This window comes from Linepithema humile, chromosome 3 (assembly GCF_040581485.1).
Source record: "Linepithema humile isolate Giens D197 chromosome 3, Lhum_UNIL_v1.0, whole genome shotgun sequence".
NCBI classification, from domain to species: domain Eukaryota; kingdom Metazoa; phylum Arthropoda; class Insecta; order Hymenoptera; family Formicidae; genus Linepithema; species Linepithema humile.
In genome coordinates this window covers 4,956,385-4,968,841 of record NC_090130.1, presented here as the reverse complement: position 1 = coordinate 4,968,841, position 12,457 = coordinate 4,956,385, and the positions used below count along the sequence as shown (strand labels likewise).

The following is a 12,457-nucleotide window of genomic DNA, read 5'->3' as shown; positions in this document are numbered from 1 at the left end:
TGATCACATCGTTATAGTGAGGCTTATATTCAGAACAAAAAGACCCGAAAATGTAATAATGGTGTTGCATTAGATATTATTTGATGAAAGAAAGTAGAACAATTATATATATATATTTATATATTGTTGCGTCCTCGCCGTTTTGATTTTCGTCGCCCGATATCGCGTTTGACAATATATATATATATATATATATATATATATATCTCTCGTTGAGAATTAGATGTTCCTGTCTTGTTTCTTTGTCTGATATAAATTGGTTTAAAAATACATAGAAAATCTTTTATATTTTTCAATCTGTTTTGGGATCAGTATATATTATATTGACTCTATGTAGATGAATAATTTCAATATGAAATAAATTCTTTTGCACCAACAACCGCGATGGTACTAATTGTTATATGTATATATTTGATTATTCTATTTTAATCATAGACATTTATTTCTTTGAATTCAATTTTTTTTTTAATTAAAAAATTTAATTTTAAATTCAATTTAAATAAGCAGAATTTTGTTTTCGAAACAAAATTATAGAAGCGCTCCATGTCATAAATTGTCATTAATCCTAAGGTATTCTAAAATTCTTTATGAAAAGTAGGTTCTCGTTATAAGGGTCAAGATTGCAAAAAAAATATTAACGTTTCCTTTTTTTTGTGTTTTATATGTTTAGTGGTGTTACTCTTTACTTTCTATTGACGCAAGCTTGTTTAGTTACGGGCAATTATGACATAAATTACCTTTTCTCCTGCATTATATCTATTTTAGACAAATGTAGAACGAATTTTTTAAGAAAAAGTGAAACTTTTTTTTTTTTACCTTTTTTCTTCCTATCTATCGTAAAATTAACAAGGCCATTGGGGCGTTAGGACGTTAGTCACAAGTTTAGTGCAGTTTGTGAACCCGTTGTAAAAAGAGGGCGTCGACGTTTGTCAACCAATACTAGAGTCCCGTTATTTTTATTAGGTACCTTCGGCGTACCATTGTGCGAAAACACTCGTTAGAATTAGAAAATGGACGCTTTTGGTTCTAAGCTTGAGAAAGGTTACTATAAAACTCATTTAATGCAGCATTGGTATGTTAAATATTTTTGGCTTAACAACAAAAAATTTAAGGTGAATTTGAGAATGATTATATTGCTGCTTTAAATCTTTAAAGCAATTTGATTGCCACGACAAAGTATCGCAACTTTTTTATTATCATACTACGCAATTTTTAGAAGCACGTTGGTGCAGTAGTTTGGTTGCAGTAGTTGCACAAGATTTAGATTTAACCAGTTCTAATTCCAGCAACTAGTTGCATGTAATTGTAATATTTTTTATGTAATATTTTTTTAGTAATATTTTTGTTACGTAGCGTTACTTTAGTTGCATGTAGTGTGATAAGTGACAAAAATAATTGTTGCAACCAGTAAATTGCGGCAATTTATCGTGGCAATTGCTGCAAAAAGTTACATAGTCTGCTGCAGGCTTAAGTCGGCTGGTACGCATTGCAAAAGCGGAAAGTTAATTCGTCGGCAAGGAATCCTATCTCTGAAGTTTGTCAGGTCGGCGATAGCTCCGGCAATTTAAATGCTAATCTACGCATCACGGAACAAAACAGCATCGAGAAAGTTTCACCTCTCTCTCTGTACATTGTCTCACGTATTCGCGGCGCGTCATACCGCCGACCATTAGCCAACCATGACACGATTTTCTGCTAGATTTGAATCAGATTTGCATCAGAGCCAACGTATCGTATTAGCGGATTATACGAGAGCTCTCGACGCTCAAAACAACATATGTAACACCAAGTATATCAAGTTTGCTTTTAGGCAAAGTCGCAAAATATAAAAAATTTTCTTACGTCTTAAAAATTAAATGAAGCACAAAGTTTTGTTATACATTTACGATTATTTATAGAATTTGAAACTATTAATATCTCGACAAAATTGGAAAATATTACAATTCATTCTAATGATATCCTCATCTTATAAAGTCAATCTAAACAAATTGATATGTGAATTAAAAATTAGAATTATCTTAATTCTTAACTATTCGTCTTCTGGCGAATCTATCAGAATATAAATAAAGAACGATATAAATTTCTTTGTCAGATGGGATCTTTAGTATTTGCACAATAAATCAGCTCTGTTAGAGCAATCGAACAACAAACGTCCGTAGTTGAAGTTACTGTCGCAGATGATATGTCGATTCCACAAATCTGGATTCCCAAGGGTGCTCGAACTCGTAAATGCTGCTCACACACCATGGCAGCTCGTATGTTCGATAATTCAGCGGGAAAATAAAAAGGGAAACGCAACGGCGGCGATTCAGCACTCCCTCAATATTTTGACTACCGTGTCAACGAGTCGGTCTCGTCTAGCATTCAGCATGTTCATCGGCCCGTAACGCCATTCATTCAACTCTCAACTTTAGCGCGCCAAGCAGATTTATCGAATGATGTGTCGCCGCTTCAACGCCGCGCGTCCGCGCGGTTAAATTTGTGGCTCTTGTGGTTTTGTCCTGCGGGATAAAGGGACCTCATCAAAGGGCCAATTGCAACGAATTCTGCGTTTAGCCACCGTTTCGTCTGGAATAGCAATTGCGAATTGTTTAATTCCATTGGCGGAGCTATCGCTTCTTTGATGAGAAATCGTGCTATAATCTTGTAGTACGATTAAAAGACGCAATATTATATGAAAATTATATCTTATGAAAATTATATCTAACTTTCACTATCGCGCGTTTTTACTAAAATAAAAAAAACAATCAACTATATTTATCTTTAAATTCACGGAATTCTTATTCTATTTTTAATTAACTAAGCAACGTATGGATATTTCCATTTAATAATGCAATAAAAGGTAAAATGTGTGCATTTAGAGATATTTTAACACGTGTGTGTCTATTTCTCTCGTCAATTTCTGAGATATTCGTCTGAGATAATCGTCAATAGATGATTCCGCATATCTTGTTCAGGATTTATGGAATGTACTTTCGTATTTAAATTACCGCGCAAGAGCGAGCTCCTGCCATCAGCGATCACGCAGGGTGAACCTATAGGGTTTCACATACCGGAACGTGATGATAATGACCAACGAGTTGGTGAGTGAGGGTCCTAGTGCTCCAGAGAGATCGAGAGCTTCGCGCGAGGGGAGGGAAGGGGCGCGCTCAATCGTGCGGAACGATATTCGTTCCGTGGTTCCATGTTATGTGCTGCTGCGGTAGTTTATAGTTGTCATCCATTAAGCGTATTTAGACAGCAGGGTACCTCGTCACCGACGAGACGGATCGTTGCTTCTTGTCGTCGGTATTGAAACGGTAAGAAATCGGCGACTGTATCATCGTCATTCGGTATTCATTTGACATTTCTGCTTACGCAAGAAAGCAGAGCTGCTTACGCAGATGTGTAAGAGACTTGCTCGAAAACTGAACGATTTTCCTAAAGGATTGTAGGACAATATTAAATTTTTGAATAGAGCTAATCTCTACATAAGTATTATATTTTAAACTTGATGCTACTCTCGCAAAAATATCGACAATTTCATTCGGGATAAATTTTAATTTGATATTGTATACTGAGATCAAGAGAGCGTCATAATTTATTAAAAAATACAGAGCTATACAGTTAGAATTTTCAGTATTGGAAAGTCGGGAAGAGCGTTGGAAAGTATTCAGCAATGCGTTGCACTTTGATCGACTTTTATAATTGAGATGGACGTCGGGTAGAGCGATCGCGGGAACCGCTTATGAGGAGTGCCGCTGGACTTTCACTCGATCGATTGCTAGGCGAAGAAAAATGCGTAAACTGCTGCCGACGAATTATCTGGGAATCAGGCGTATAAAGATTCTCTGGCTGGTTCGGCGAGACGCGAAATAAACAATTCTCAGGTTTGTCACGAAACGGCATATTCGCGATGGGTACCGCAGCCGCTTGATTTTCACAGGCGCGGAAGTGTTTTTCGCCGTTGCGGCATGATGCTGCAGCACGATTGGACGCGGTCTCGAGAGTGCGGCTTCGACCGAATCCACCACTAGACTCTCGTTAGCGGTATTGTGAAATTATTCACAGAGTGTGCCGATGGCAGCCGCCGTTCTCGGGCTTACTTGAAATATCGAACGGGAGAGCATCCCGTGACGAATTGCCAGATGTCGAAGTCTAGTTAGGTGCCTATGGTACTTTGTCACATCGGCATTCTAAACACTCGGCGTACGTTAATCGGTCGATTCTGATCGTTGTTGATTCGTCATCGCCGCCCGTCGATATCCAAGCAAACCTCGACAATTTTTTCTCCCCCATCGATACGATGCACTCGTTAGTTTAGGCTTGTAAGTAACAGTGGGGAGCATATAGAATCTACATTTTCGCTATATTTACTTTGTAAAAAATTCCGATTATCTGCCCTTCTATTCTCAAGAAGTAGCAACAATTACGAAACGGATATATTGTATTTCTTACTATTAGAATATATATTTCATCTTAGAAATCCACACTAGTTTAGTATTTTTATTATTTTTATTCATCGATGAAAATATATCGGTCGTACAATCGTTGAAATATTCTTGTGATGCGCACATCTTTTTCTCATCGTAGAGCTTCGTAAATCTGTCTGCCAGAATCCGTGAAACTTGACTATTTTGCGAGTCCACGAAATCTCGCGTGGCTTCGCCGGAGATCGCAATGCTGCCGACTTGATTCCAGTCGCACTGTAGATCACTGAAATGTACATCCTCTCCGGATCGGCGGGCGTACCCTGTACCTCTCCTTGCTTTGTGAAAGGACACAAAGTAGATTCGAGATACGCGACCGCGCTTCCAGTTCCCGTGAGGTCGTATGCCGAGAGAGGTTGACTTCCAGCGGCCCCCGAGATCGAAGATTCGCCTACGCCCTTCCCGCGGGAGAATCCCTACCGAAGGACGTGTGTACGAAAGATCCTGTTTCTTCGCAGCTCGTTCGAAATAATTCCTCGACCTCGGCCCTCGCGAAATCGATACGCCACCGTGCACAGTGTCCGATGGTTGCTTTTTTCCTCTTTGTATTTTTATCGGAAAGGCGGATGAAATATTTTCAATAATGTCTTGAATCTTGCGAATCAATTTCAGTTTCCAATACGAATAAATGCGTAGTGAACGGCGCTATGTCTAATAATACATTATTTAGCATATCGAGATATGATATGTAATTGTTAATCCTATACAGTATAAGACACAGAAAATAAAATAGTGAGATTACTGATTGATGATTTAACCAGTGTTGTATAAATAACGTAACTTATCAAACTGGACATTTGTATTTAAATGCTAATATTTTTTATTTATATATATTGTTGTATCACAATTGAGCTATAGCATCGTTCTACAATTTTAAAAAAATTACTTATTATTGAAGAATAAGGCGTCAATCGATAACTTAATTACTCGTATCTTCAGGTATTTCCGTGAAATATTACTATTCAATCTTTTGTTATTAATCTAACAGCGCGAAACAAATTGCAACTGATTTGGTTATCTTCATGCTATTCAGTTAAAATTGCCGACATTTATTCTTTACAACATTGAATACTATTACATGCTACAAAAACCGGTTTTTTTTATCTATGCAAATAAAAAGAATAAATTGAATAATAAAATAAGGAAAATTGGAAACCATATTGGTTGCATGAAAACATAAATCTTTTGAAAATTTTTTTATTTTTATCTACATTTTTAAGCTCGAAGAAAAAACGTATTGTTTTGTTCTTAAAATTAACTCTACGTACTATAACATTCTGCAGTTCGATTTTTAAAGAATTTTTCTCACAAAAGTTGTAATATTTATATATCCAAGCTTCAAGCTTTAAAATACTTTTTTAATTTTTTGTCTATGATGATTTTTCGTCTAGTTACAGTGGTTTGAAAATTGGTCAATTTTAAGCGTTTGACGTCTCGACGTTACGGCGTACGTATTAATGGCGCGCACTCAGCCGTTCCCCGGCCGCACTGTTCTGCTACGTAATCGACAAAAAAAACATTGTAGATAAAAAATGAGAAAAACTTTTTAAAGCTGGAATCTTGTATATATAAACATTATAAATTTTGCAAGAAAAATTTTTTTATTGAGCTGTAGAGTGTTGAACATGCGTAGTGTTAATTTTAAGAACAAAACAATATGTTCTTTTTTCGAACTCAGAAATGTAAAGACAAAAAATTTTCAAAAAACGATCTAAAGCACATGAAAGTCAAGTTTTAAAATGCTTTTTCAATCTTTTATCTGCGATGATTTTTTACCGAATTACAGCGGTTTGAAAATTGCTCAATTTTAAGCATCTGAAAGTGTTCTCTATGTTATATGAGGCGAAGGGGAAGGAGGGGAGGGAGTAGTGTATTATTATATTCTTTCAAAAAAATTCTGTGAAAAATGACTGGTCACTGATTCAATGTCTTTGTTTTAGCCAAAGTTGCAACTGAAAAAGAAAAAGTTCAAGGCGCACATGGTCTTCCCTCGATTGTGTCTCTTTGATTTTGCTTTGTAAAATGAGATTTCTTTGCTCGACGCGGCCGACTGTGTTTAATAATCTTCTCGCGATAATCAATTACGACAATGACGACGATTCGCACATTGTCGCGCTGATCGCGCACTCAGCTAGTCGCAACGTAGAAATACCTGACTCATTTGCTCTTCGGCATTCCTCATATTTTCGATTAATAGGACCGAGCGTGCCATAATGAACGGCACTTCAATGCGCCGAGTCGTCGTCGCGTTCCTGAAATCTCGCGGATGCCGCGCTATTTTTTCGTTGCGCCGGACGCCAAGCGATGTTGTAGCTCAATTTCTCAGACAACGTGGTTTTCGTAGTGCTCTCTCCATCTTCTTTCTGATGACTACATCTTGGGATACGAGCTTAGATACGAAAAGACATTAGAGCCTATGTCGCGCCTCTCTCCGCTAGAAGCGACTATACATCTTATCTTGAGAAATCCCGCATCGCACGATCACGCTTTCGTAAAGCCGTTAACCCCATCTTTGTCCGTGGAGTTGCCTTATTTAGCAGAGACATTTAAAAAAAAGACGCAAGATTGTCGAGATTAGTAAGTATATGCAGTCTTTTGCTTCTAGGCCACGTTTTGAATACAATTATTTTGTTAGTGGAAAGAAATACAATGCAAATAATCTAATAAATAATTTTGATTATAAATAAAAGAAAAAACTTTTTCAAATGTTGATTTTGGCATTAAAAGAGCAAAGTTTAATCCAGTTTTTGAAATTAAAAATTTGTGAAATCAGAAATTTTATGCAAAATCTTTTGAATTTTTATAGGGCCGTTTTTTTCGATTTTTTCGGTTGTTGTGCAAGAATTATTGCGGGATAGCAATCGTAATTTCTCTACTCTAATTTATTTGCGGGGACTCTCGTTATGTCCAATCGCGAATCGTATTTTTACACAGCGGTCAATTCAGCCGGGAAATACGATCGCGACGCGAATTTCGTGCCCTGCGTGCGGAAAGGTTTACGAGTGTTCCCGTTGTCTGAGAGGCCGCGATAGCTGATATCACTGTCACCGGGATTTTAGTGGGCTCTCGATCGTGAAAAACATACATTTGCACTTTATGTTTACGAGTACATATACTTCTTCGCGATTTATGTAGCCGGAAATCGCGTTTTAAAACATGAAAATAGCAAATCGTTTTCTGGGTCACTGTGTTATTATTTGTGCGGTATATTTTATCTAATCTTATTGCTTTCATTTATTTAAGTATGTAGAACATGTACATATTTATTTGAGATAAACACATGCCTATATCATATATTTTGTAATTATTTACTTCTATAGTTTAAATCGACAATTTCGTGTTAAAAATCGCTGCAAGTATCTTCAAAGATTTTTTCTAGATTCTCGTATTTTTGTTTTTCTCATTTATTAGCATTTTGTCAATAACATTGGTAAAATTATTAATATATATATGCGAATATAAGAAAACTTTACAGATGGTTTTCTTATTTTTTAGCATTGTTATTCTAATAATATTACAAGCAGAATTTATATTATCAATCAGCAAATTAGGAAATGTTAGAATTTAATTAGGAATTAATTGCGAATCAAGGAATTTAGAAATAATGCTTACTGCGTGACACATCATTTTTCTCATCCTTTTTTTTCTTTTCTTGCATTTCGTGTGACTGGGTATATAAAACCAAACTATTACAAGAGAGCGTTCGTTTTTCAACGACAAAGAACGATGTTGCCATAGCAAAACGCACATGTACGGAACGATAAATCTCATTTGTTTCCATGTCGATGAGCAACCCAACACCTTCGAAAGAATGAGTTCATTTCTTCAGAGGAAAAATCGAGTTCATATTAGTCCCATCTGCCTTTTCCAAAAGGGCTTCTGCTTGAACGAACATGCATACTAGGACGAAACTGTGGCAAACAAAAACGAACCGACAGCGGTAGATACATCCAGATTATGTTTAGCCAATTGATCACAAATCTAACGGTGTCCGTCGTGCCTCTCTTGTTGTCATACATTGGCGGATTTACAGAAATTTCTTTCACGGAAAACATCACTTTGCCGTCGTCATAGCGTTGTGATCAATAGTGTAATAAACCGTTAAGAATACGTCTCGGTAAAAAATTGTTTCTTGACGAATCTCTGTGCAGTAATCATCTTCTTAAAAATTTTTTTTTAATTATTAAGACATCAATCATAAATTGAATCAAGATAAAGTTTACTACACTATAATATAGTATATAATTATAAAAATATTTTTAATTGTGATTTTTTAAGCTAATTTAAAGTTTTTTTCTTTTTAAACTATCGCACAACTAATTGTCTCGATGGTTCTTCACTGATTTTACAAGACTTCGTTATTTTTCGGATTTAACGGTTTGGATACAATTTCTTTCTCATCAAAAAACAGTTTCTCGTTTTCTTTCAATGTTTCTTTTCGAAATTTCGACTTTAACTCGCCGCTTGCTCCTATTAAAGAAAAAGCATAGAAAAAAGGTGAAATGAAGAAAGGTTGAGAAAAAGTACAATTTACGTTCTCTAAATCACTTTCTCTATTGTTTAAATTGCACGGGTATAAATATCTTCTTTTATGGCGTGGTCTTATTCTGTAGCACCGTTGAAACCCTCGTCCTTCGATCGACCAGATCCAGATTCCAGTAACGAATAACACTTTGGTTTGCTCTGTTCATGCGTTAATTGCTTCATTCAAAACGATTTTCATAACTAAAACAGATTTCGCAAAAACAGTCGATTTGGTAGTGTGATATGAATACGTGGAAAGTAAATGTTTTATTGATAAAAGTGAGAAAAATATTATAATCAAATTAAAATGCATGAGAAGAGTTAATTTATTGCGCTCGTCGAACGGTTGAAGATGCGAATTATGACAGTAATTATAGAAAAATAAGTAATCACACATACACACACAAATTTAAATGCCAACTTTCATTTAAGAAGTTTTCTTTTAGCAATTTTTATTTAAATAATAAACCCCATTTTGGTAGATTGTCGATAGTTTTTTTGCAAATAGTGACAGAAAATCCGCGATGAATATCTCGAGAAATGACAGAAAATTTTGATGTCGAAAACATTGTGTTAATTTGTAGAAAAAAGTAACAACTTTTCTTTTTTTATTCATTAAATTAAGTTATCCCGAGGAATGAGAAAAAATCAAAACATTTGATAAACTTATTTGTTTATTCCGCATTTTATTTTTGCAAATATTTCACGATGAACGAATTCCGTCATATATCATAATTGTTGTTTAACATTCTAAGAAAATTCTAGAAAAAAATGGAAAAAAAACAATAAATGAAAGGATAGCGTATTTCTTTTGCAATGGATTTAATTGCAAATGAACGAATTTGCATAGAATCGGCAAAGTTAAGAGCTTTAAAGAGTGGTGGAGACGGCCACAAGTGGGGACGGATGGGTGGCACTCGGCTGGCAAGAGAAATCTGTGCGCACACCGATTGGTCGGTCATCGTGTTGGGACTGTTGGCAAGCCCAGATACAGGCGTGATCAAGTAAGAACTGCTCCCCAAGTGGTTCTTAACGAAGAAAGTACACCTTCTCTGACCAATGATGCTAGACGTGAGTTCGCGGCCCACAAGTTCAGTCATGGAAGGGATGATACACACAATCAAGAATCGCGTGTATGTGTCACATGCGCGCGGTTCTCGATTGTGTGTATCGTCCCTTCCATGACTGAACCTGTGGAGCCAAAGTCTCACTTTTGGCATCAGTAGTCACCACCAAGCGTCAAACTGGGAAACTACGGATTACACTCTCACAGTCTTGTATCATCCATCGTCGTAGACAGACCGACATAGAAAGAACGAGAGAGACAGACATAGAGATCGCGTGTATATGTGATTGGCCTCTAAGATCATCACACACATATTGGAAGACACGAACTTTTGTTTTTTTTCCATATGGAATAAAAAATACGAAAAGTAGGAAAACGTCTAAAAAAAATAATCGCAAGTAAAATAGTAAAGAAAAAGAAAGAAAGAGAGAGAGCAGACAAAAATTGGATAAGAAGAGCGCTGAAATTGCTGAATTGACTAATTAGCGGAAGAGTTGAAACAGCTGATAGTGGTTTATATATACAACTAGATTATTCACACAAGAGAAATCACACTTTCAAGGCAACGATTATTACAATCACGACAACCACGACGTACAAGTGTACTCTTTCGTGAAGCATAAGCAATTGTTGTGTATTCGAAACGGATTCGAAGAGATTTTTACGGCAGGAATGCAGAACCTCATGAAGAAAATAGCTAAGCAGCAACCGACACTGCTTAGAAATTTATGTTTACAAATTTGTAACGTAAGTGACTTTATTTTATATAATTCAATAATCTATTGAAGATCACATTCCATGCTGTATTAATGATTTCGTCAATAATTATCGGTATATCCGTTATTTGTCATTGATTTTTCATTGATTTGTTATTGAGTATTCTATGTTGCTTCTAAATGAGTGAAATGTTGACCAAAAATATCGCTAATCTTCAGAATACTGTCGTTTTTAGTTTATGGCATTGAAATTCTTCGTGTGTATTTACTATTGAAGTCTCCATCTTTATTTCTGTATAGCGAAATTATGCGAAAGCATTATAACTAATACTATCATTTAGAATCGGATATCCGGATAACCGGATATTGTCAGCACTAATTATAACAGAATATTTAACAATTTTGTTTTGTTTTGCAATAGAATATTAATTTATTATCTTTTCGTTCTTGTAGAATTATGAAAATTAATTAATTCTATTACAGCAATCAACAATTCTCAATTTGCAAAGAATGAAAAATGTGTAAATTTTTACATTTTATATAACTTCCTTTTTTTAGGTATAAATTATTAAGTACTTAATAACTAATCATTTATAAATATAATGTTATATTTAGTATAATACTAAATTGTTCATAATATGCAAGTTTTTCTGAAAAATGGTATTGTGAACTATATATGTGACTGATATTTAAAAAATGTAATTTTATTAATTTAATGGTTTTCTCCAATAAATTTTTAAATTTATAAATATAGTTCATAATATTTTTCAAAAAGACTTGCATATTTTGAACAATTTTGTATTGTAAGCAATCATTGGGCAATTTTGATTGGAAAATAGATATATAAACTCTGTTTTTTTTTTTAAATTACATCATGTTATACTCGTGTTATGCTCGCATTCATAATGAAATAAATACGTAATCAAGAATGAAAAAAAAAATGTATACATATATATATAAAAAGCAGCTGAACAAGTTTCCTGTTAAATGATAAGTTAACGAACTTCGAGCACAGAGTTTGATACTCATTCACATGTTGTTAATATTAGTCAACGTTTCTTCGCGCGACCAAATGCACACAATCCGAAACTTTTATGCCTTTTACGCTTTCAAGGCCGCTGGAGGAGGAGGCAGGTATGACTGTCGCTCTAACGTGCGATCTCACATGCGGTTAGCTGAGGTTAGTCGTCATCAAATGAAAACATTATCGTCACCCCTCGTCTCCGTCTGTTGCTATAATATTTGCCAACTGGTAGCCAGTATCGTAATTCGGCGACACAAAGGGTTCAAGGGCGACGACGAGCTTTGCCCGCGTATGTACACCGTCATATACCGTGTGAGTGAGTGCGACGGAGATAGCCGTTACAATTATTATGCATAAGACCGCCGGTGAGGCTCTCCCATGTCAAAATATATTTATTGCTCTTCCCCTGCCCGCACCTATTCCCCTGCCCTCTCGTGCTCTTTTTCTTCACGTCGACTGCGGTGTGTCAGCTACCTCTTTGTTACCCTTTCATACGGTTATTACCCACTTGTATATCCGTCGAGTTCTATGCTTCAGAGAGGTCCGAGAAGAGTCGCGCATTTTCTCTTTCTTTTGCTCTCTCTCACTCTCTCTTTCTTGCTCGCTCTTCTTCGTCCCCGATCTTTCTCCCGTTCGCGTTCCTCGCGCTTCAATTCAT

At 35.8% G+C, this 12,457-nt stretch overlaps 1 protein-coding gene and 1 long non-coding RNA gene across 2 annotated transcripts in view; one reads left to right on the top strand and one right to left on the bottom strand.

Annotated features, from left to right (window-relative positions):
• The window catches only part of LOC105676431 (nuclear hormone receptor family member nhr-85-like), a 149,087-nt gene that overhangs the window by 103,944 nt on the left and 32,686 nt on the right, over positions 1-12,457 (top strand). The gene's annotated exons all lie outside the window — the stretch shown is intronic.
• The window catches only part of LOC105676432 (uncharacterized), a 202,142-nt gene continuing 197,757 nt past the window's right edge, over positions 8,073-12,457 (bottom strand). Inside the window, exon 9 of the long non-coding RNA XR_010889123.1 lies at positions 8,073-9,194. This is a non-coding gene — a long non-coding RNA (uncharacterized lncRNA). The remainder of the gene's footprint in view (positions 9,195-12,457) is intronic.